Raw genomic sequence first — 22,323 nt, 5'->3', positions numbered from 1 at the left:
CCAATATACTAGTCCTAATCATGTAAGACCATGATTTACACAATTCTTAGTTCCACCCTTTTGCAGCAAAACAGATTGTCTCCGATATTTCACAGTTAAGAGATGAATATAGAATCTCATTCCACAATGGAATATCTCCTGATAAACATCACAGAAACATTTCATATTGTCAAAACTGGACTAAAGAATGTTCATTCATTTAGATTTACAGTGGATTTTGAAGTGTTTAGAACTAGCTTATGTAATGTAATTTAAGTTGAAAATAAATGTTTTTTTAAATATGAATTTGAACTCCATTCTGAGCTAGAAAATATTGGAATGCAACAAAAGAGAACAAACTTAAAAAGTAAGCAGTGCCAAGGTCATTCTGTCTCCTTTGATCATGGAGTAATATTTAAAATAAACTCAACAATGCCTTGTCTTCACTGTGTATTTCAGTGACCATGTATATATGTTTTATTCTACTATATATCTGTGTACATATAGTGAATAATTTTTCTTTTAAAATTCTGGGTTTAAAGCATTTGAAATAGTTTAATTTATCTAAAACAACTACAGGTACAATAATCTCCTGAGGTTTTTCTTAAATAAAGCACAATGTATCCAGCAGACTGGAACACTTTATAATGTATCAAATCAAAATATAATTAGGATGAACATAAATTGAATATTTCTGGTATTTAGAAAATTAGTCAAAGGGTTTATTTGCACAAAGGGTAGTTACACATTTCTACTATTTGATATAAGAACGAATAGATGCATAGATAGGTAGACAGGAGTAGAGTATGCTTTTGTTAAGGGCATGGCTGAAAACCTGAAGAAATATTTCTACACTGCAAGTTTTTGTTGAAGGCAAACTTTTTGTTCAGCGTTACTCAAATGTATTGCACATACTGATGTAGTGATTCTTTTGTTTATTTGAATAGGGCTTGAGGAAGGGATATACCTGGAATTTTATTTTTATAGAGCTAAATCCAGTTGCTAGTCCCAACTGGAATTGAATCATTGAATAAATAGGACATACACAAGAATAAATTTAATAAATACAATTTACATACCGGTAGGTCTATTTTAGTTGAGATAGCTAATTGGATTCGGGCAATAATCTCTTTGTTAAAGTAGATGTATCTGTTTCTTTGGTCTGCATTCTACTGTTAAAAGGATTCTCGATCAGCTAACTGAATAATGTATCTCCCATTAATCTTGTGGTTAGAACTGTTTACAGGTCTCTCTCAGTTCTAATCAGGGATTCACAAGAGCAACTTGGTGGTCAACAATAAACATCGTCATTTGCCTTTACTCAGAGAAACAAGCAACTTAGGCCTCAGATAGTGAATGTCCTGCTTTGTCCAACTTCCAAAATGGATCTAATTCTCCCCAATGATAAAACAACACATTTTTAAAAAAATGATACCAGAGTTTCTTTCAGTACTCACGCATAACCCACTCAATTTGATTATGTAAAGAAGATTGTACTCCTTGGTATGAATATAATTATTATTCTTATTTAGAATGTAAAAATGGCAATCTAGTGCTTTTAGGAATACTATGCACTGATATTTCTTATTAAATCAGAATTTTCCACTATAGATCTGATTGTTGGACTAACTCATTTTATAAAATATATTTTACACATTTAATTTATTTATCAAACAAAGTTGTATAGGTCTTTTAGGTCATAGCTAACACTACAGTTCTTATCAGTGCCAGCCAACAGGCCTAAATGTAATCCAATACATCTGAAGGACTCCAGATTGAAGAAGGCTGCCTTAAGCAATCATTTACTTATTTGAATGCACCAAATATTTACACCATGTCTTTTCTATATGCTGTATCTTTTCTATTTCACTGTAGCATTGTCCATGCTCAATCCAAAAGCATGTCTGCCATTGATCAGTCTTACAAGACTGCTTGGCTTTCACTTTCAGCATCATTGGCTCCTATTTATATCAAAAAGCAAGGCTTTAAATGTAGTATAGTAAATTTCTACTACTGTTTTGTATACTGGACATTCATTTATTACTTTCAGGATACAAAACAGAAATTGTGAAGTCGAAGGCTTTCACAGCTGGCATCCATAGTTTTTTGTGGGTCTTTCGGGCTATGAGGCCATGTACTAGAAGAGTTAATTCCTGACGTTTCGCCAGCAGCTATGGCTGGCATCTTCAGTTAATGTTTTCCATAACAAGTTCTGTTCATGCATGCCAGGATTGTGCCCATTTGTGTCTATCAGGATAGTCACTGGTTCTTAAGTGAAGATATTTTTCAAGGTCCTTCCATTTCTGTTCATTTTCTTTCACAGCAATTGGTATAATTGGCATTCCTGTTTTTATTAAGTATGGCAAACATCTCTTGACTCACAATCCAGTATTACCCAGTAGGCCTCTAATGTAATAAACATTAATCAGTCATCTGTAATATAGTAAATATTTGCCAGATACTTTCATACTTCCATGGGGATATTATTAACCTGGCCATCTTTTAGCCACTCCTTGATGGGATCTAATGAAGAGATGAAAACAAATGGACCTAAGTGATTTGAAATAGCAATTTAAATCTTAGTCCATCTTCTGTATTCCCAACTGGCTGGGGTTACTAGAAATGCAAACCTAATACCTATGAATGCTTCTAAACCCACACTTACAGTGGCTAGGAAACTGTTAAGGTCTAAAGTCCCAAGCAAGGCAGCTGCAACAGAATCAGGCACAGTAGACTTGCTGATGAGAAGTCTGGTGATCAGCAGTCTGGAAACAATCCTCAGGCAGAGTGGTTGACTGATCAGCTGGCTCATGAGTTAGCTGAATGGAAAAGCGGAGTGGAAAGGGGAGGTGAGTGACTCAGACAACAGCAAGCCTGGAGCCCTTTCCATGATGCCACACACAAATGTTGATTGCAGCAATACATGATATGACCAGAATAAAGTTGCTCTAGATCATGGATAAAGCAGGACATTCCTCCTGGGCTAGGAGAATGTTTGATGAAAACTGCCTGAAAAGATTACATTATTTCTTTTTGACTCTTTAAAAACCCACTATTTCAATTTAAATTGATATGCATTAGGAATGTTAGTTTGTAAATGCATTCTTTTGAATTTTTCAACCTATACTCATCCTTTGGTCTCTTTATACTCTGGCAAAAGTAGCATAGTTAGCTTAGAGACTGATTATGTCTTCATTTTGAGCAAAGACAAAATCATGCTTTGTGTAAAGTTTCTGCTGAGCTCTAAAGGCGTATTTTATTTGTTTGTTTGTTTGTTTATTATGGTATTTATACCATAAATATCAGAGCAGCTTACAATTATTATTTTTAATAAGTATTTAGACTGCGTCAGGCTTTCACCTTTTTAATGTTGCTATAAAACAGTTATGCTGTGTGAGCTGGGTTCAGTTCTGAGTCAAACCCATTTCCACATTGGCAGTATTAGTCTGATTTCAGAAATGTTCTTCCCAGTTTGCATGAATGTAAATCAATCAGAATAGCCTCTGGAGCCTTGAAAGCCCTTATGGCCCATTGGTTTTATTTTGTAAACCACTGTGCTCAAGTCTATTTGAAGTTTGTCACTAAGGTAATAATATTGACTCCTGATCAATAATATACCCCAAGTTGGAGTTTATAATGGAAAAGCATACAAATTATAAACTTAGCCAATATATTCAAACCCAGTGTCTTATATATAACCTTCCCAGAAAAACCTACTAGGTAACATTCCAATGTGAATTTGGATACAGTGAACAAGGTTTGCACTGGACTGAGAACTTGAAAAATAAAACAAATTAATTTAGTTAATCCCTGAGCAGTATGACATTTCATAACTTGTAAACATATGTTATGTTCTTATACAGTATTAGTTTGCATGATGCATTTTGTGCTTTTTAGATGTCCCAATGAAAGTATAGCTGCTTTGTATAATTTTGGAATTTGTTATATTTTGGTGGGTGGCCAACATGACTAACCCTAATATATTTTGTGAATCTTACATTAATTATATATATGATCAATATACAGTGGGACCTTGTTATCCACTGGGGTTTTGTTCCAGGTTCTTGCATGGATAACACAATCCATGGATACGCAAGTCATATTAAATATAATGGCAGAGCAAAATGGTGTCCCTTATATAAAATGGAAAATCAAGGTTTGCTATTTGAAATTTGTACTTTAAAATATTTTCAAGTCACAGATGCTTGAATCCATGGATAAAAAAATCCATGGACAAGGAGGGCTGACTGTATGCCTAGCTCCATTGGCTTCCAGTGGAGCTTCAAAACCTTGCACAATGTATTTTGTGCTTCCTGTTTGTTCAGAGGATGTTTGCCATTGCTTTCCCCTGAGGCTGAGAGCTGTTTACAGTAGGAGTACTTCTGGACTCGTCCCTGCAGTTGTCATCTCAAGTAGATGCAATGGCCAGAAGTGCTTGCTACCAACTTTGGTTGATACGCCAACTGCGACCCTACCTGGACCAAAGGGATCTTGAAATGGTGGTACATGCTCTGGTAACCTCTCGCCTAGACTTCTCTAATGCGCTCTACTTGGGGCTACCCTTGTACCAAGTTCAGAAGCTTCAGTTAGTACAAAATATGGAGCCAGACTCGTCACTGGTTCCTCGAGATTTGACCATATAACACCTATATTAAAAGATCTTCACTGGCTCCCTATCAGCTTCTGGGCACAATACAAGGTGTTGGTTCTTACCTATAAAGCCCTACATAGCTTGGGTTGGCAACCTCATTGGAGGTATTTAGGAAAGCACTTAAACCCGAGTTTTTTTGCCAAGCATATCCTGATATGATATAATATACTGACCGACTACCCCCTTGAATGAGACACTGTGCTATTTACTGATTGTATTGTTAATAGTTAATTGTTAATTGATAATTACATGTTGGATATTTTAATGTTAGAGAATTTTAGTGCATATACTGTGTTTTTACTTAGTCTGTAACCCCGCTTCGATCCAACCAGGAGAGGTAGGGAAACATAAATAAATTATTATTATTATTATTATTATTATTATTATTATTATGTAACTCACCCAAGGTCACCAGTGGGTTTCATGGCTGAATGGGAACTGAACCCTGGTCTCCAGAGTCATAGTCCAATGCTCAAACCGCTATGCCATGTATTCTCTAATTTAGATTAGAGCTGCATTAGATTAGGATAAGAAATTTATTTTCTTTAAATTACAGTTGGCCTTCCACATGTGTGGCTTTGAATTTTGCGGATTTGATTATTCACAGTTTTGATTAATATGTTTTCTCTGAGAATCTCTAGATCCTCCAATGCAACTCTGCCAGAAGTTGACCATAGCTTTGTGTTGGAGAACCTAAATGTTCCTAGAGAAAACACTTCTCTAGGCATTTGTAGGCCATCCAGTATGATTCTATGATCAACCTCTGGCAGATGTTGTCCACAGAATTGCACTGGAGGACCTGGAAATTCCTAGAGAGGTTTTTTTCCTTGGGTAACAAGAATAGTGTTTTTTTTATTTGCTGTTTTCCCACATTCATGGGGGTCCTTCACCCCTAACCCCAGAGAACGTGGAGGGATTACTGTAAATCAATCAGTTGGCTTGTTAAAAATAACCTTTAGAATATTTGTCTATATGTAATTTAAAGTTTATCTGCCAGATTAAACCCCCAGTAGTCAAACTCTCTGGGCTGCATGTGTTTATGATTGTATGGCAAATGTTGAGTGTGAGGTGTCAGTATATGTTTTCTGGATGTGTGGGACTATAGAGGCTTTCACCATCTCAATAGCACTTTAGGAGCAATTGAAATTGGAGGGATCACTATAATGCCATATAATTGTATATACACATATATGTAACTCCAGTTTACATGATATTCACTCCACATTGCTGGGCATTTAAATGAGCTGTAAAATATTTCAGCACTGCCATCACAGTATCCTAGTATCTCTTCCTCACTTGCTTTCTCCTCCTTGTAATCAGACTGTGTGATCATTGACTAAAGAGATGTTACAGCTGCAGGGAGATTTTTTAAAAAACTTTTTTCTTGGAGCTCCAGATGCTAATGCTATAAAATTAATTAGTTTAACATGCAAAATTATGTATAAGTTAAAACTCTTACTAGGCAAGTAGAACTATTTTTATAGTTCTCCAGGCTATCATTTCTTGGGCTGTGATTGTCACCATACTTGATTATCAGTAATTAATTCCAATTGTTTCCTTGATTATTTATTAATTATTTAATTTATATCCAGATTTTTTTCAATGTGGGATCTAAGGCAATTCACACATAGATTTCAAAAAATATAGTTTAAAAGCAATTATTTAAAAAATTATTTTGAAATAGCTTATTAAAATGAAACTAATTTAAAACAATATAAAAGCATTTACACGACCAATGAGAATAAAAGTACAGTACACAGCCCAGTTAAAAGAACCTTCTGTATAACCAGTTAATTGCTAACAGTCAGTTTAAATAAAAGTTAAACAAATTGCTATGAATGCATAGTGTGGAAAATTGTAAAGAATGTATTATTTAGTGTACTAATATTCTCAGTCTTGCATTTAAATGCACACAGGCAAATTATAGGATTTCAGATCCTTTTAACTGGACATTTTGTCAGTTACTTGTTGGTTAATTGCCATCAGATTGTCAGAGTTATATTTCATTCACCTCATTCATGTGATATACTTGCATATCATATGCATTGTGAAGTAACACACATGCTGTCTCTGTTTCTGATCTACTGTATGATGCACTGTGTGCTACTAAGTCGATTATGCAGATCAACTGCTTTTATCTTGGACTGCTACTAATGGAGTTCTTTAAAGATAAAGCTATGGGCTCTGCACTGGGAGAAAGGTGAGATATAAAGTAAAATAAAAATAGCTGTAAAATGAAATCTTAAAAATGTGGTTAGTGTGTTCAGTCAGGGCAAACAGTCTTTCATGAGAACTCAGTTCCACCCTATAGCCAAATGACTCCATTATTTTGCAACTCTAAAGAATATTTGGAAAAACATATTACAGCGCGCCCGCGTCATACGCAGGCGCGCTTTACGCGGACTTGAGCTTACGCGCTCAAGCCGTGGGGTGTGCGCAGGGCGGAAGGGGCAGCGCGTCCCATTCAATTGAATGGGTGCGTGCACCCGTTGCGCCCCGCGTGCCACCGCACTGCCGCGCCGCCATGCACGAGCCCCATTGTTTCCAATGGGGCTTGAGCATAGGCGGAATTCGCCTTATGCGGAGGGATCCGGAACAGATCCTCGCGTAAGGCGAGGGCCAACTGTATGAATAAGTACAAATTAGATGTAATAAAGTCATTACTTTGAGGAGGGGTAAGGAGAGGGGGGAAAATATATGTTGTTTTTTTAAACCTAGGCTGCCTCCACACTGCAGAAATAATCCTGTCTGACACCACTTTAACTGCCATGGCTCCATGCTACGGAATTCTGGGGAGCTCTGGTGCCACAAGCAACTACAATTCCCAGAATTCCATAGCATGGAGCCATGGCTGTTAAAGTGGTGTCAAATCACATTATTTCTGCAGTGTAGAGACAACCACAGTTTATTTGAATAATTTACTTGTATTTTTTAAGGCTACAATCCTAGATTCACTGTACTGGTGAGCAACTTTATAGAAACATTGGGATTTATTTCTAGAATTTCACTGCATATTTTTACTCTTCTTACTTTCCTATTTGGTGAACAGTAACAATTCAGAAAAGTTTCATTACACCATATGTATGTTCCTAGATGTAGGTCTGTACTGTACTGTATTGAACTGAGAGATGGAGCTACAGTTAATGGCCATATGATTCCATGTGCTTATAATAGGAAGTTCAGAAAAGTCAATTACAGCAAAAATATTAGAATTTTGATTATTATTATTAGAATCTAGTTATTTCTGTGTTTTAAAAACATTTTCAACTAATCACTAGCCACAATTGTTAAAAACAATATTGCAATTCTTCGGCCCATTCACACTACCTTTTATCCCAGTTTTGAAATCGATTCTTCCATGTGAAGTTCATATTGGGCCCAATTCTATCACAATCCATGTCAAGACTTGCACAAGGAAATGCCCCTTAGCATGGGGTATCGAGATTCAGTCTAAAATCCGTCTTTTCTGAAAAGGCCCGGGTTCCGTGAAATATGAACTTGCTCTCGATCATGATCAGGGAAAATTCAGGGAGGGATTAAGGTCAGAGGGCAGGCAGAGGTCAGAGCATTCCCTCCTCTCATCAGAGGGGAGGAGGAGGAGGAAAGAGCTGAAGGAAAAAGGGGAATCTGGAGGCAAAGGGTGACAGGAGGCTAAAAGGGGAAATCAGGGTGACTAATGAGGGCTGCAAAGGGCTGTCAGAGGGAGAGCGGGGGGGGGGGGGAGTGGAGAAAGTGATGGAGGAGGAGGGGGAGGATTAGGAGGAGGAGGGAGCCGTGGGAAGAAGGGAGCCATGGAGGGCATTCTTTAACGGAGCAGGAGGAGGAGGATGAAGGAGCCAGGGCAGCTCAGAGGGAGGGGAAGGTCAGAAGGAAAGAGGAGGAGGAGGATTGCCAAGGGAAATTGGGCTGCGGGGCCAAGCCGGAGGAGGGATGTAGGGAACTCAGTCTGTAGAAGGAGCCTCTTTTATTTTGACAATCTATGTGCATGATTTTTGGGTGACATGTCTATGTGCTTGCTTGTGCTACTTTCATTTCCTCTTGCTCCTGGATTATTATTATTATTATTATTATTATTAGTGTTATATGCAGATGCTACAGTCAGAATGCCTGCGCTGCATTTCCCTTTTATTTCCAATTGATTCCATGAGTCAGCTGGAACTGACAGGTCATTCTCTCTCAGCCTCAGTGGAAGGCAATGGCAAAGCTCCTCTGAAGAGAATGTAGAAGGAGGAAAAGGGTCAGTTCAGTTCAGGTCATAGGCAGCGCATGAATGGAGCTCCCATCAGGCACCTCCCCCCTTTTTATTTTTTAAAATTATTTTTGACAAAATATGCGCATGTTTTTTTTCTGGAGGCAGATATATAGATGGATAGAATGTGGCTAGCAGCTTGTTCCCTTTCCCTTTTGTTTGCTCGCTACCAGCAGGGGAAATGTTGCAAAGGGCAAGATTTGCAATTGAAAGCTACAATTCGAATGTTACATTTGTTGCTCTTGTCAATTTGGCAAATTGGCAAAATGATACATGCTTTTGCTACTGTCTCTAAAGAATTCAGGGGTAGCCCTGAATTGCTTTTAAGAGCAAAAAAGAATGCATGGCAATCACATCCTTTTCTGGCATTTCCGAGGTGAGGAATTTATTATTATTATTATTATTATTATTATTATTATTACCTGTGTATGAGGCATTCTGGGGTGGCAAGGAGCTGGAGATACAGGATGCATTAGCTTGCATTTTGGGGTTGAAAATGGGGCCAAGGGCAGATCATAACCTGCACTGACCCAAATGCCCACAACACACACACATACACATACACACACACAAGAGGTTTTTAAATCTGACAAAATGTGCACATTTTGGTGCAAATTGTGCCTGGCTCTTAAAAAAAAAGGAGGGGGAAAGCATACTTCCGATGCCCCAATGAGTGTTGCAAACGTCACCTATGACGATTGCTTGATTGACAGCAGGCGGCTTAATGTTAAACCCAATTTCTGAAGAAGGCATTTGGGTTAAAATACCCCAATTTTTGTAATGGGCATTTGCTAACGGAGAGATTCGGGAGCCCCCCCCCCCCCCGAATCTGCCCAGTTCCTTCCAGAGCAAAACCGCCAGTGGGAATAGGACCCTTGTAAACTTTATGAAGACAGAAATTAGGGGAGATTCTGGTTCTGCTAACAGAAACTTGCATGATCTAAAACAAGGAGAATCTACTGTATTATACTGCAAGGTTGCATTCTGCAATAACTGGCATTTCACAACCCATAACCAAACATTTCTGATACTTCTTGGTACATATTTGGAATTGTGTAAGAGAACAGTGTGCAGGGCCCCATTTGTTGGAGAAATTTGTTACCCAATGTTCAGAGTGAACTCACCGTCCCTCCCTCCCTCCTTCCCTCGGTTCCTTCCTTCCTTCCTTCCTTCCTTCCTTCCTTCCTTCCTTCCTTTTGTCTCCACCTCGCTCCATCATAACTTGGCAACAATTTGAAAGAAACACTTGGCACTCAGTGTCTGGGTTGGAGGGCATATTACACAGGAAGCACTTATTGTAGGGAGTTATCAGACTGCAAGTCACAATGGTCTTGCTCCATGTTCTTAGGGGCCATCATGCAAATTAGTGCAAATGGAAATTCACAGTATAATAGCAAAGCACCAAATAACTTAATTTTGTTTATTTATTGGTTATATTCATCTGAAAATTATCTGTTTTACTGCCCCTTTTTAAAAGATAGGTTCTCATTTAGAATCAGTGTAGTATCAAGAGTAGAGTGCTGGACTGGAGGAAGAAAACAAGTAACATGACACTTATCGGATAAACTTGATCCAGTAACATGCATCTGAGGATGTAGGCTCAGGTCTACCAAAGTTCATGCTACCAACTTCTTTCTGTTAGTTCAAAGGTGCTACAAGACCCCTTTACATACTGGCTCAGTTCTGTCAACCTAACATGGCTCACATGTTGTTGTCAAGATCAAAATGTGTGCAACTGAAAACTGGAAACACATGTTATTTAATGCTGAGACACTTTTGCTTCACCCTAAATCCTTTGGCAATAATGTCTTGTAAGGTTCCATGTTGTGCTCCTTGCTCTCTAACATCTCCATGAGGTCACACAGAGGTTTCCACTGCAGTATCTGCAAGATTTTGATGACATGTATACCCTTATGGCAATTCTCCATTCAAAATCTCAGGGACAGTAGGGGAATGGATGAAGACCGAAAAGAAAAAAGAGAAGAGAAGAAAAACTTAGCCCCGACAAGACAGAAAACTTATCACCAAACAAACCATCTATTTTTGTCCCAAATGTTTGTTACTCCATTTTAATACCAAAGAAAACAGTGCATTGAAACATAGGGATGAAGCAGGCAGGCTAAATGGAGTGGTCTGCAGCCACTCTGGCCACGACTGCTCTGGGACTGTGGCAACTGCACACTGGTCCCAAAGCTAGCTGCTTCTGCAGTCCTAAATACACTACTGGCAGGAGAGGCTTTTTGTTGCTCCTTTTCAGGCGGGCTTTGGGCCACATTAGCTGGTCCCAGAGCAGCTTCTGGCCACTTCAGGGGCATTCGTTGTTTGAACACTATGCCCACAAAGTGCCTGGAAGGCACTTTATTTGGCCCATCTGCTTCCGGCCATAGAAATCTTATTGTTTTCCTTCTGGCTGCTGCAAGATCTGAAATAACTGCCTGGTGGAAGATGGGAGATTTAAATCTAGAAAAATTGTGAGCAAGAATTTGGAATACATGGAGACTTGAAAAACTGTCTGACAATAGCAATAGTATTTACATTTTTGTACTGCTTCATACTGAACTAAGCAGTTTACAAAATGTAATCTATTTTTTCTCAACAAGCTGGGTACTCATTTTAGTGACCTATGGAAGGATGCATGGCTGAGTCAATCCTGGAGCCCTGGGATTGAACTCACAACCTTGTGACTGCAATACTGGCTGCAGAGACGGCATTTAACCACTGTAGCATCAGGGCTCATTTAAAATAAAGAAATAAATAGGTAAGGTGACTGATCTTTATACCTGCTCAGACATGTATGTGTTACTTGTTGAGATCAGAACTCACTACACCACTTCTCACTAAATTCCTATGGTATATGTGTGTGTGACCCAGCATAAGACCTATGCTGATCATTAGTCTATAAGTAACAGTAGCCAGTGGGTTCAAATTCAGCAGGAGTTCTTCTCAGTCTTACCTGCGGATGCCAAACCTGGGATGGCTTGCATGGAAAGATGTGCTATACTGCTGCACTGCATTCTTTCTGCTAAGTATGCATTGACACGATGTAATTTGGTCATTGTGCCAAAATCTGTCAAACTGATAATGATGTCACTATCACAGCACTGTGCCAAAATGTTCCTGTTAGTTTGGCTTTCATCAGAAGGTAAAGTGTAAGACAATTATATGGATTCGCTTTCAGAGCAAGAAGTGGGAAAGGAGTCATTACAGGGATAGGAGAAAGCACATGGCAACATCCTTGGGATTGGTTGGCATAATCCATTCTCTGGGGCCTTGGTATCTGCTGGGGTTTGGTTCCAGGATCCCCCCTTGGATACCAAAATCCATTCAAGAAAATAGTGCAGTAAAATGGTGTCCCTTAGATAAAATGGCAAAATCAAGCTTTGCTTTTTGGAATTTAACTCTCCAACGCAGCCAGACCTGGGGTAAGTTGCTCTCTCATCTTCAGGGGAAGGCAATGGCAAACCTTCCTCTGAACAAACCTTGGCAAGAAAATCCAATGATAGGGTCACCATAAGTGGGAAAGAACTTGGAGGTACACAACAACAACAACTCAGCCGAGCCCCTTGAAAAACCTCAGCAAAGCAAGCAAAGAGAATCCAAAGGCAAAATACAACCCAGCAGGCAAGATACGGAGGCTGGTTGTGCGTCCAGGGATCTCTGAGTAATGGCTACACACAGAGATTGTCATTACCTGGAGATCCCTCTACGCATTACCAGTATCCTGAACCAGCCTGCTTGGTTGTATTTTGCCTTTGGAGTATATATATCTACATATCTATATCTCTGAGAAAATAATATCCATCACAAAAAAATGTCTATCTAGCCATCTATCTATCCATCCAAGTCATGATCTCAGAGAAGAGAGAGGGAAGGGGGAAAAGATCTCTGTGTGTGTCCCAAGTGATCTCAGAGAAGTAAGAGGGAAGGAATATATATGTGTGTGTGTATCCATCCTATATCTCAAATCACGATCTCAGAGAAAAGAGAGGGAAGGAAAAGAAGTGCACAAGTCATGAGAGAAGAGAGAGGGAAGGAATATATATGTGTCCCTATATCCATGATCCATCCTATATCCCAAGTCATGATGTCAGAGAAGTGAGGGGGAAGGAATCTCTCTCTCTCTCTCTCTCTCTCTCTCTGTATATTTCCATCCTATATTCCAAGTCATGAGGTCAGAGAAGAGAGAGGGAAGGGAAGAAGATATGTGTGTGTGTGTGTATCTGTCTCAGAGAAGTGATCCCATGATCTCAGAGAAGTGAGAGGGAAGGAATATATATAGATGTGTGTATATATCCATCCATCCTATCTCTCAAATCATGCTCGCAGAGAAGCGATAGAAGGGGAGGCGTGTGGGTGTATATACACACACACACACAGAAAGAGAGAGAGAGAGAGAGAGGGGGGGGGCATATACAGAGCCTGTCATTACCTGGAGCTCCCTCGATGCCTGGCCAGCATCCTTAACCTTCCCGGCTGCCTTGTGCCCCTGGAGCCCCTCTCCCTCTCCCTCTCCCTCTCTCTCTCTCCCTTATGATGCCCTCTCTCACCTGCTGCCGAGGCGAGGAGCGAGGAGCGGGGGGCGCGGCGTGACGTGGCCGGGTCCCGGGTCAGACGGAGTGCGCCTCGACTCTACCAAGGCAGCGGAGGAGGAGGCGGAGGCGGAGGCGGCGGCGGCGGGGGGTCCGGCGGGGTCCGGGCTCCAGGGGCTGGGGCTGGGGGCCGGGGAGCAGGGCCCTGGGTCTCCGGGGGAGGGCTCCTGGGGCGGGAGGGGCTGGGAGGAGGGAGGCTGGGCTGGGCTCCTGCCTCGGTCCCCCCCTTTCTCTCCGGCGGAGGTGGCGGGAGCCCAGGGAAAGGAGCAGGAGCAGGAGGCGGCGTGGGAAGGAGGGAAGGCGCGGGTCCTGCGGGGGAGGCTGCTCCGGCTCCGGCTCCGGCTCCGGCTCCGGCTCCGGCTCCGGCTCCTTCCCCAGCCCAGCCGACTGAGCAGGTAAACAGGGTCCAGCCCCAGAGCAGCCCCCCTGGCTTCATGGAGGGCTGCAGCCACACTGGAGACAGAACTCGCTTTGGACCCGCTTTCACTCTCTCTGGCTCTTGGCTATGGAATTCTGGGAGTTGGAGTTTGTTGTGGGGCAACAAACTCCAACTCCCAGAATTCCATAGCCAAGAGCCAGACAAAGAGTGACAGCGGGACCAAAGCGGTTCTGTCTCCAGTGTGGCTGCAGCCCTGCTTCCTCTCTCTCTCTCTCTGTCCCTCCTCGCCATCAATGGAGCCTTCCTTCTGACTCGTGCCTTTGGACCAGGAGAAGGCAGTTTCCCTTCCCTTCCTTTCTGCCCTCCAGCCTCTGCCCCCGGCGGCCGCCTTGCTTGGTGCTGAAGGGACGGGGCTTGGAGGCAGCTCTCTCCTCTGCGGGGCCCCTGCGCTGCCTCCTGTCCCAGGCAGCTCCTCCGGGAAGTTGCCTTCTGCCTCTGGGCCTCCAGGCCAGGCAGGGCTGCTCTTGCCGCCTCGCCCCCGGAGTGGGCCAAGGGCAGCGCCGCCTCCGAAGGGAGCCTGGCAGATGGGGAAGCCCTTCCCTCCCCCTCCTCTTGTCCTTCTCTTCCTCCTTTCTCTTCTTCCTCGTCCTTCCTCTCCTCCCTCCTTCTCTTCCTCTTCTTCTTCTCCTTTCCCTCCCTCCTCTTCCTCCTCCTTCTTTCTCTTCTCTTCCTCCTTCATCTCCTTGCTCTTCCTCTTCCTTCCCTTTCCTCTCCTCCTCCTTTTCCTCTTCTTGTTCCCCTACTCTCCCTCTCCCTCTTTCTCCTCCTCTTCTCTTCCCCCGCTTTTATTCTTCTTCCTCCTCTTCTCCCTCTTCTCTTTCTCCTTCTCTTTCTTCTTCTTCTTCCTCCTCCTCCTCTTCTCCTCCTCCTTCTCTTTTTCCTCCTCCTCTTCCTCCTCTTTCAACACTTCCTAGGAGTGATTTTGGTGTTATATGCCTTCTAGTCCTTTCCACCTTATGACACATACCCCAAAGGGAAGCCATCATGTTTCTTGGCAAGATTTGTTCCAGAGGGGTTTTCCCATGGCCTCCTCTGAGGCTGTGAGAGCATAACTCAGCCAAGGTCACCCAGTGGGTTTCCATGGCTGAGCGAGGATTTGAACCCTGGTCTCCTAGTCCTAGGGCCAATGCTCAAACAACTACTCCACACTGGCTCTGGAAATGGAGAAGAGTGGTTTACCAGAGCCAAATTGGCCTGGCTGCAATTCAGTGCTAAGAGAGTGACAATAATGTCTTATCTGTCAAGCTGCTTTCTTGATACCCCTCCTTCTGTTCATTCGTATGTTTCTGCTCTGTCACACTACTGATCCGAGGCCTTATGTACAGTTATTGAGAACTAAGTTCCATTCAGGGAGATTTACTTTCAAGTGAACAAGAATTTGGCTGCATTTTGGAATGCAGTAGAACTTCTGTTGTTGCTGGGTGCCTTAAAGCCATTCCTAACTTATGACAATCTTAAGAGGGCCCTATCATGGGGTTTTCTTGGCAAATGTCTCCAGAGGGGGTTTGCCATTACCATTCTCTGAGGCTGAGAGAGTGTGACTTGCCTAAGGTCACCCACTTCCAACTAAACACATATGGGCCAAGATACTAGGAATCCAAGTTTGGCCACTTTGTGTTAAGAGAGATACAGAGGCAGATGAACACACGCTGCTGCTCAGAAAATCAATAGACAAGGGAGACATGGCTGGTGGCATGAGCGGTACTTGATAATCTCCTCCTCTTCCCTCTTCCCTCCCAAAAGTTTAGGGCAGTGAAGGGAAATTAATTTCTAAAAGTTGTGGCAGTAGGTATTTTTGCATCTTAGTTTTGCTTCATTTCATACTTAGATATTCATTATGTATTGCTTGTGCAAATTTGGGGAGCCCTGTTTGTATAAACCTTAACTAGGCTGAGAGGAGACACTGGTCAGTTATGTCTGTGCAGAGCAGGATTATTTGCTACTTGCAACTGTGCTTTTTAGAGTGTAAGGAATTGATCACACTGGGGCTAATTTCAGCATTAAAGAAAGATTAAAGTGCATTTAAAGCATCCCACAAATAAAGCGAAAATGATGAGTAATTGTGCAGATGATTATCATACACAATTGCGCAAATAAAGAGATATTGAAAATACATTGCTGCTGAAATCCCAAAAGTAAATCAACGCGCATTAATGCTTCTTTGTGACCACTTTAATAACAGGTTTTGTGCAATATTGTGTGAAGCTGTTTCACATAATTACACATTTTTTTCCTGGGATATTCACAGGATAAACTCCCAATCTCCTTTGTGTGACAAACTCCTAAGCCACTTTGTGTCCCAGTTTTGGGAAAAAGTGGGATACAAATAAATTTGACAACAGCAGCAGCAACTGGGCATCTTTATTTGTGAGTGGGGTGGGAACTGACCACATGATTCTGGGGACAAGATGTCAGTTGTCTTTCTATTGTTGAGTGCTGATGAATTACTTTTACACAGTCATAAATATACATTGCACTTCATGAAGTAGCCTATGCAAGTGTGTGCATATGTGTTGTTGTTGTTGTTGTTGTTGTTGTTGTTGTTTTTGTGTGCCTTCAAGTCATTTCCAACTTATAGTGATCCTAAGGTGAACCTATCATGGAGTTTTCCTGGCAAGGTTTGTTCAGAGGAGGTTTGCCACTGCCTTTCCCTGAGGCTGAGAGTGTGTGACTTGCCCAAGGTCATCCAGTGGCTTTCACAGCCAAGCTGGAAACCAAACCCTGGTCTCCAGAGTTGTAGTCCAACACTCAAACCGCTATGCCCTGCTGGCTCTCTGCATACATATGTAATAATGAACCTTCTTTGTGCCTGTAAATTGCTTCACATTTGTACTATATCTATAGTAAAACTATGACTGTGTACAAAAGTTTAAAATCTGCATGTGTAACTAATGAATATTTTGTTATATGTGTGGCATGTATATGCACAGTGTCATATGACTATGTGCAGCCTTTTGTATTCTGGCTTCACACTTTTTATCTTATATTGAAAGGGAAATGGGTAAAAAACAACAACAATCTTCCACCATTTGGAATTACTATCATTTGTACCACATGAAAGAGTTCTCTGTGTTAAAAGTGAGCATCTTTTATTTATGTGTGTTAGGAACAAGGGATCTGGACATTTGTACCCTTAAGACTTGAAAGGACATTCTAGAACCAGTAGATTAAAATCAATGTGGAGGAGTTACCTCTTTCTTACAGTTCACCTAGGCTGTGTATGAAAACATACTTGGGGAGTTGCCAGTGGTTTGCAGCAATTCCCTTCTAAAGGTTAAAGAAAGAATAAGGAGAACATGTCTTTCCTTCTCAGCCATGCATCTATGAACCTAATGGATCGGATTAAACATGAAAGTTGGAAAAGTAGTTGTACAAGTGCACAGAGTAAAAGGGAAATTTATATGTCCAGGTAACTATCATTAGATACTGGTGATGCAGCATACCTATAATAGGATGATTTGAAAGACATATCTGATGTAGTCATCAAGGACTACAAAATAGCGTTTTAGGTATCCAGGACTGCATCTATTCCCTGTAATGCCAAGGGAGTTTGTGGCCTCTCCCTGTGAAGCTTTCTCCATTTCAGAACAAAAATGAAAACAAAAAATTGTTCTAAAGAACTTTTCTGCTCTCCAGAGCAGTTTTTTTAGAGTGCATGGGATGCTGCAAGAAAGAGAAAGGATTATCCTGTTCCCACTAGTGCACCTGGAAGCTGCTTCCACAAGCTTGACAATAGGATTGGATCCTGCTTCCAACCTTATTTGACATGAAAACTAGTGGTAACCTCACAGGCAGAAGTCTTGTGAAGAAGATCCCACCTGAGAGTGTGCAACATCTAGATCAATAGGATGCAGGCTGCAATAGGATGCACACTTCTCTAAAAACAAGCCTAGTGGACTTGGGTAAATCTTACTTTCAAAACTGGAGTGTATTAGAACAGACCATTAGGAACCATTGTGACATAGCCCAGAAGAATATTATCCTGCTTATGAACCTCTAAGTTCATGAATATGAATACATTTCTGGATTGGCTATGACATTAAAAATGGGGATTTAGTAATTAAATAGATTCAAATGTTTCCTTCTTCATTCTTGCATAATGTCCAAATCAGCATCTTTTGTTTAAAAATCTCAATTCAATTAAATTTAAGCAGGCTACTGAACCTTTTGACTTGGGATAAGCATGCCATTCATCCTTATGTACTCGTTTTATGACTTCCTATTTTATGACCTTGCATGCATGTGCTGAAGGTTATGGCCCATTGTGATGGTCATAGGATGTTTAATACAGATAAACATGGTTGGAATATTGTCACAGGTGATGATGCATCTTCTTCATACATGCCAGTTCCAGGTAGGAACTTGTAACATGAGAAGCCACTTTGATTATGATGATGATGATCTCAATGCATAAATATTCAATAGATAGAAAATGGTAATTTGGTGCTTAATGTATTCAATCAAAATAATCAGATAATGTGGCGACATTAATTGTATGTTCTGCCATATTCCATTCTGTAATGTGTTCCCAAAATTAAAAGGCTGCCATCTAGAATATTCGATCAGCATCCTGATCCCAGCACTGTTTATTATTGCACCAGTATTTCAATATTAAGTGATCTTAAAGATATTTCATCTTTCATTTTGAACCTAGAATTTGAATCAGCATTAGAATGTCAGTGCTGTAAGATAAGGCATAGCAAACTAAGTAGACAGCAGAAGGGCTCTTAGTGAAAGTGTTGCTGAGAAGGATATCTTGGTCTGTTCACAGTAACTTTGTTTACAGGGATATTTCATTGCAAGCAGAAATTCAGCAAGAAGCTGCCTACCATAATGCCTGACTGTTTGATACTGGTTGTGAGTTGGCTTTCTTCTTCTTCTTTTATTAACATTACATATGCCTTAACAGTTTAAGTATGCAAAACTTTTCTGGATGGGGAGTTTGGGGTTGTGAAGTATATATTTGCATTCTGGGATGGTGGGGGTTGTATATTTGCAGGTCTGTATTTGCTTTCATGTACAACAGAAGAATAAAAGGGAATCATCTTAACTTACAGTAATTTTCCAATATGTCAATGAGATCCATCTGATTTTGTTTTCCTTTGATATAATAGCATGTTGTTGACAGACAGCTTAGTCTATTAGGTCTAAAGTTGGAGAAAGAATGTTTGTTAATCATCTGTTACATTGACAGAATGTTTAATGTAAAATATGTTTTAAGACTATATGTATTTTTAAAATGTAAGAATATAAAAGTTCACTGTTAAATGTCAGAAAATACATTTTGAAATGTTCCTAATGTATTTCTTGATAATAAACAGGATATGTAGTTGTCAAACGTTTTATACAGTGTATTATGGCTCTAAAGTTGCTATACTGTAGAGCAACATTTATTCTCAGTGTCACTCTATTAAGTCTTCATAGTTTTAAGTAACGTTACAGTTGTGTTTCAAAAGGAAATAGTCATTGCCTGTTGTTAGTGGGCAGCTTTGTAATAGATTAGGATGTAATTTTAAGCTATTAGGATAAAAATGCATGCAGGAAAAAATCCTAAGGAAATAACCTCAGTCCTATGAAACAATAAGGGTTACAGCAATGAAACTTACCTAATGCAATTTAAAATCCATTCACTAAGAAACCTTGACAGTATCTGCCTTCCAGGTAGTGCACATTTGGAAACAATATATCTCCATTTAAATGCAGATCTGCCGTTTTCTCCAGGGGGCAGTTGGTGAATCTTTCCACTGAACTGCTGGTACTTGAAAAACTAACTGAAGATTTCCCCATGAACAAGGGACTGTTTCAAGTCAGCTGTTTGAATAATGATTATAATTTCCCCCCTAATGTTGTAGTTTTATATTGATTTTAAATGCCTTTTGAAAAGCCAGACTGATGGAAAACTGCTTTCCCCCTCAAAGCAGTTTTTTACTCTGTTTAGACAGTCTAAGGATGTACTGTAAGTCTGACAAATAAATTCCTTTTTTTAAACATTGCTGTGATGTTTGCATGTCAGTCCGCCCTGCTATCCATGGATGGGACAGACTTGCTTTGCTTTTGACCTAGATTCCGTCTGATTATTCCTATATATGAGTACCTGGTAATTTCCCACTGTGAAAATAAGTGAACAACTGTTGATGCTATCTAGCAGAGCTGCATGGACAATAGAAGCATAGTGTACACACAGCTTAACTCCATCACACCTTTAAGATTTCATTATGAGAGCAGTGTGAAAATGGGTGCTTTGCTAATATAAGAGATTGCACTTATGAGGGGGTAGGGGGACAGAGTTAGGCAAGGCTTATCCCATTCAGATATTTTACTTGCAGTCATCCAGGTGACTTTAACCACATTTAGGGTTCAAATGATATCAGTGCTTCACACAGAGAAACCAGCTGAAAAATATCAAGTTGATCAGACTATAAATGCCACATGTTTTTACTTATGCTTTCTTTTCATTTGCTTAAAACAGAGACTACATCTATTAAATGCATGGAAAAAATCAATTTGCTAAATAGCAACACCCAGGTTTTACATACTAGGCTTGAACATTATTTCAAATTTAGGGATAATGGCACAAAAACTGTAGGCATTCAGGAGATTATGCATTTAGGATTTTTCTTAGCTACCCAACCCAAGATGGCTTCACATAGCATGTAGCAAGGAGTTTATCTCACACAAAAATTCTTCCTCTCCCTCTGTTTGAATAATTTGTGCCGTAAAACTAAAAAAAGTTTTTGAAAGCCAGTGTGTAAAAGGGGCTTTGAGAGAGGCAAAGTGAGAGTTGATATGCCTAGAGAGACCTCAGTTTATATCTCTACTCATCCATGAAGCCTCAGCGAGTGACCTTGGAATAGTAAGGTATTTGACATGGAAAACATAGTGCTCTCTCTCTCTCTCTCTCTGTATGTGTGTTGAAATAGCCTCAGTCTAGATGACAACACCATCATCCACTCAAGATGGCTGAAAAAAGAAAGTTCCAAACTGTCACCTTGGGATGTAGTGTCAGCCACACTATTTTGCTCATTTTGTATTTTTCAGTTCTGGTTGTTAATTGTTTCAAATATGCATATACACAACACACACACACAGACACAGAGAGAGAGAGAGAGAGAGAGAGAAAGAGAGAGAGATTAACTGCATACTTCTGGGATCTAGGACAAATTTAGAAGAGGTGCTGTTAGTTTGCTTATTAATTATGCACAGATACATACAGACACATACATATATATTTCTAGTAAATAATAATAAATAAAACTTTTATTTATATCCCGCTCTTCTGTAGCAAGACAATCAGAGCAACTCACAGTAAAACGTCTACATACAATTCTATGACTACATATTTCTTGACTATATTTGCTTTCTGTTCAGATGTCAGTGTCTTATGGAATAAACAGCTAGACTCCAGGCCCAAACAGACAGGCCAAAATAAAGCTGTTCTGGGTCACTGTGGAGGTATGCTGTTTAAATGATGCTTGCGTCCTAAGAGGCTAGAAGCCATGCCAAAGCCACACTCCAGGCCTAAGGACTTTGGCGCAGCTTCTGGCCTCTTAAAATGGGTGTGTTATGTAAACAGGATACCTCCAAAGTGACCCAAACAGCTTTATTTTGTCTTGTCTGTTTGGGCCCTCCAGTACCTTTTTTTAAAGATCAAATTTTAAAAGCAAGTGTATACAAATAGGGTTGAAAAGTTTGTTGAAAGTGATACCATACTGAGTCATAGAATTAAAAAGTTGGACTACAACACAAGGGCCATCCAGTCTAGATCTCTGCCATGCAGGGATATATAATCAAAGCACAGATTATGGCCATCAAGCCTCTGTTTAAAACATACCAAAGAAGGAAATTCCACCACTCTCTGAGGCAGCTTATTCCATTGTCAACAGCTCTTATCATTAGGAAGTTCTTTCTAGCATTTAGGTGGAATCTCTTTTCCTTAGTCTGATTCTACTGCACCATCTCCTAGTCTCTGGAGTAGCAGAAAACAAGCTCCTTCTTCCATATGACATTTTTTCATATATTTTCACATAGTTATCATGTCACCTCTTAACCTTCTCTTCTCCAGGCTAAACAAAAGCCACTCCTCATAGGGCATGGTTTCCAGACCTTTCACCATTTTGGTCACCCTCCTCTGGAAATGTTCTAGTTTGTGAACACCCTTCTTGAATTATGAGTGTCCACAACTGAACACAGTATTCCAGGTAAGGTCTCACCAAAGCAGAATAAAACAGCAATATAACTTCCTTTGATCTAGAAACTATATTCCTATTGATACAGCCTAGACTTGCATTGGCTTTGTTACCTGCTGCATCACATTGCTGACTCATATTCAGCCTGTGATCCACTAAGACTTCTAGATCCCTTTCGCATACACTGCTGTCAAGCCTGGTGTCACCCACCCTAAATCTGTCCAAATGTA

At 40.5% G+C, this 22,323-nt stretch overlaps 1 protein-coding gene across 4 annotated transcripts in view; it reads left to right on the top strand.

The window, feature by feature from the left end:
- The window catches only part of LOC149310619 (estrogen-related receptor gamma), a 575,297-nt gene that overhangs the window by 31,090 nt on the left and 521,884 nt on the right, over positions 1–22,323 (top strand). The gene's annotated exons all lie outside the window — the stretch shown is intronic.

This window comes from Sceloporus occidentalis, unplaced genomic scaffold, assembly GCF_023333645.1.
Source record: "Sceloporus occidentalis isolate IW3139 unplaced genomic scaffold, rSceOcc1.0.p SCAF_6, whole genome shotgun sequence".
NCBI classification, from domain to species: domain Eukaryota; kingdom Metazoa; phylum Chordata; class Lepidosauria; order Squamata; family Phrynosomatidae; genus Sceloporus; species Sceloporus occidentalis.
This window is presented reverse-complemented; position numbering and strand designations above follow the sequence as displayed.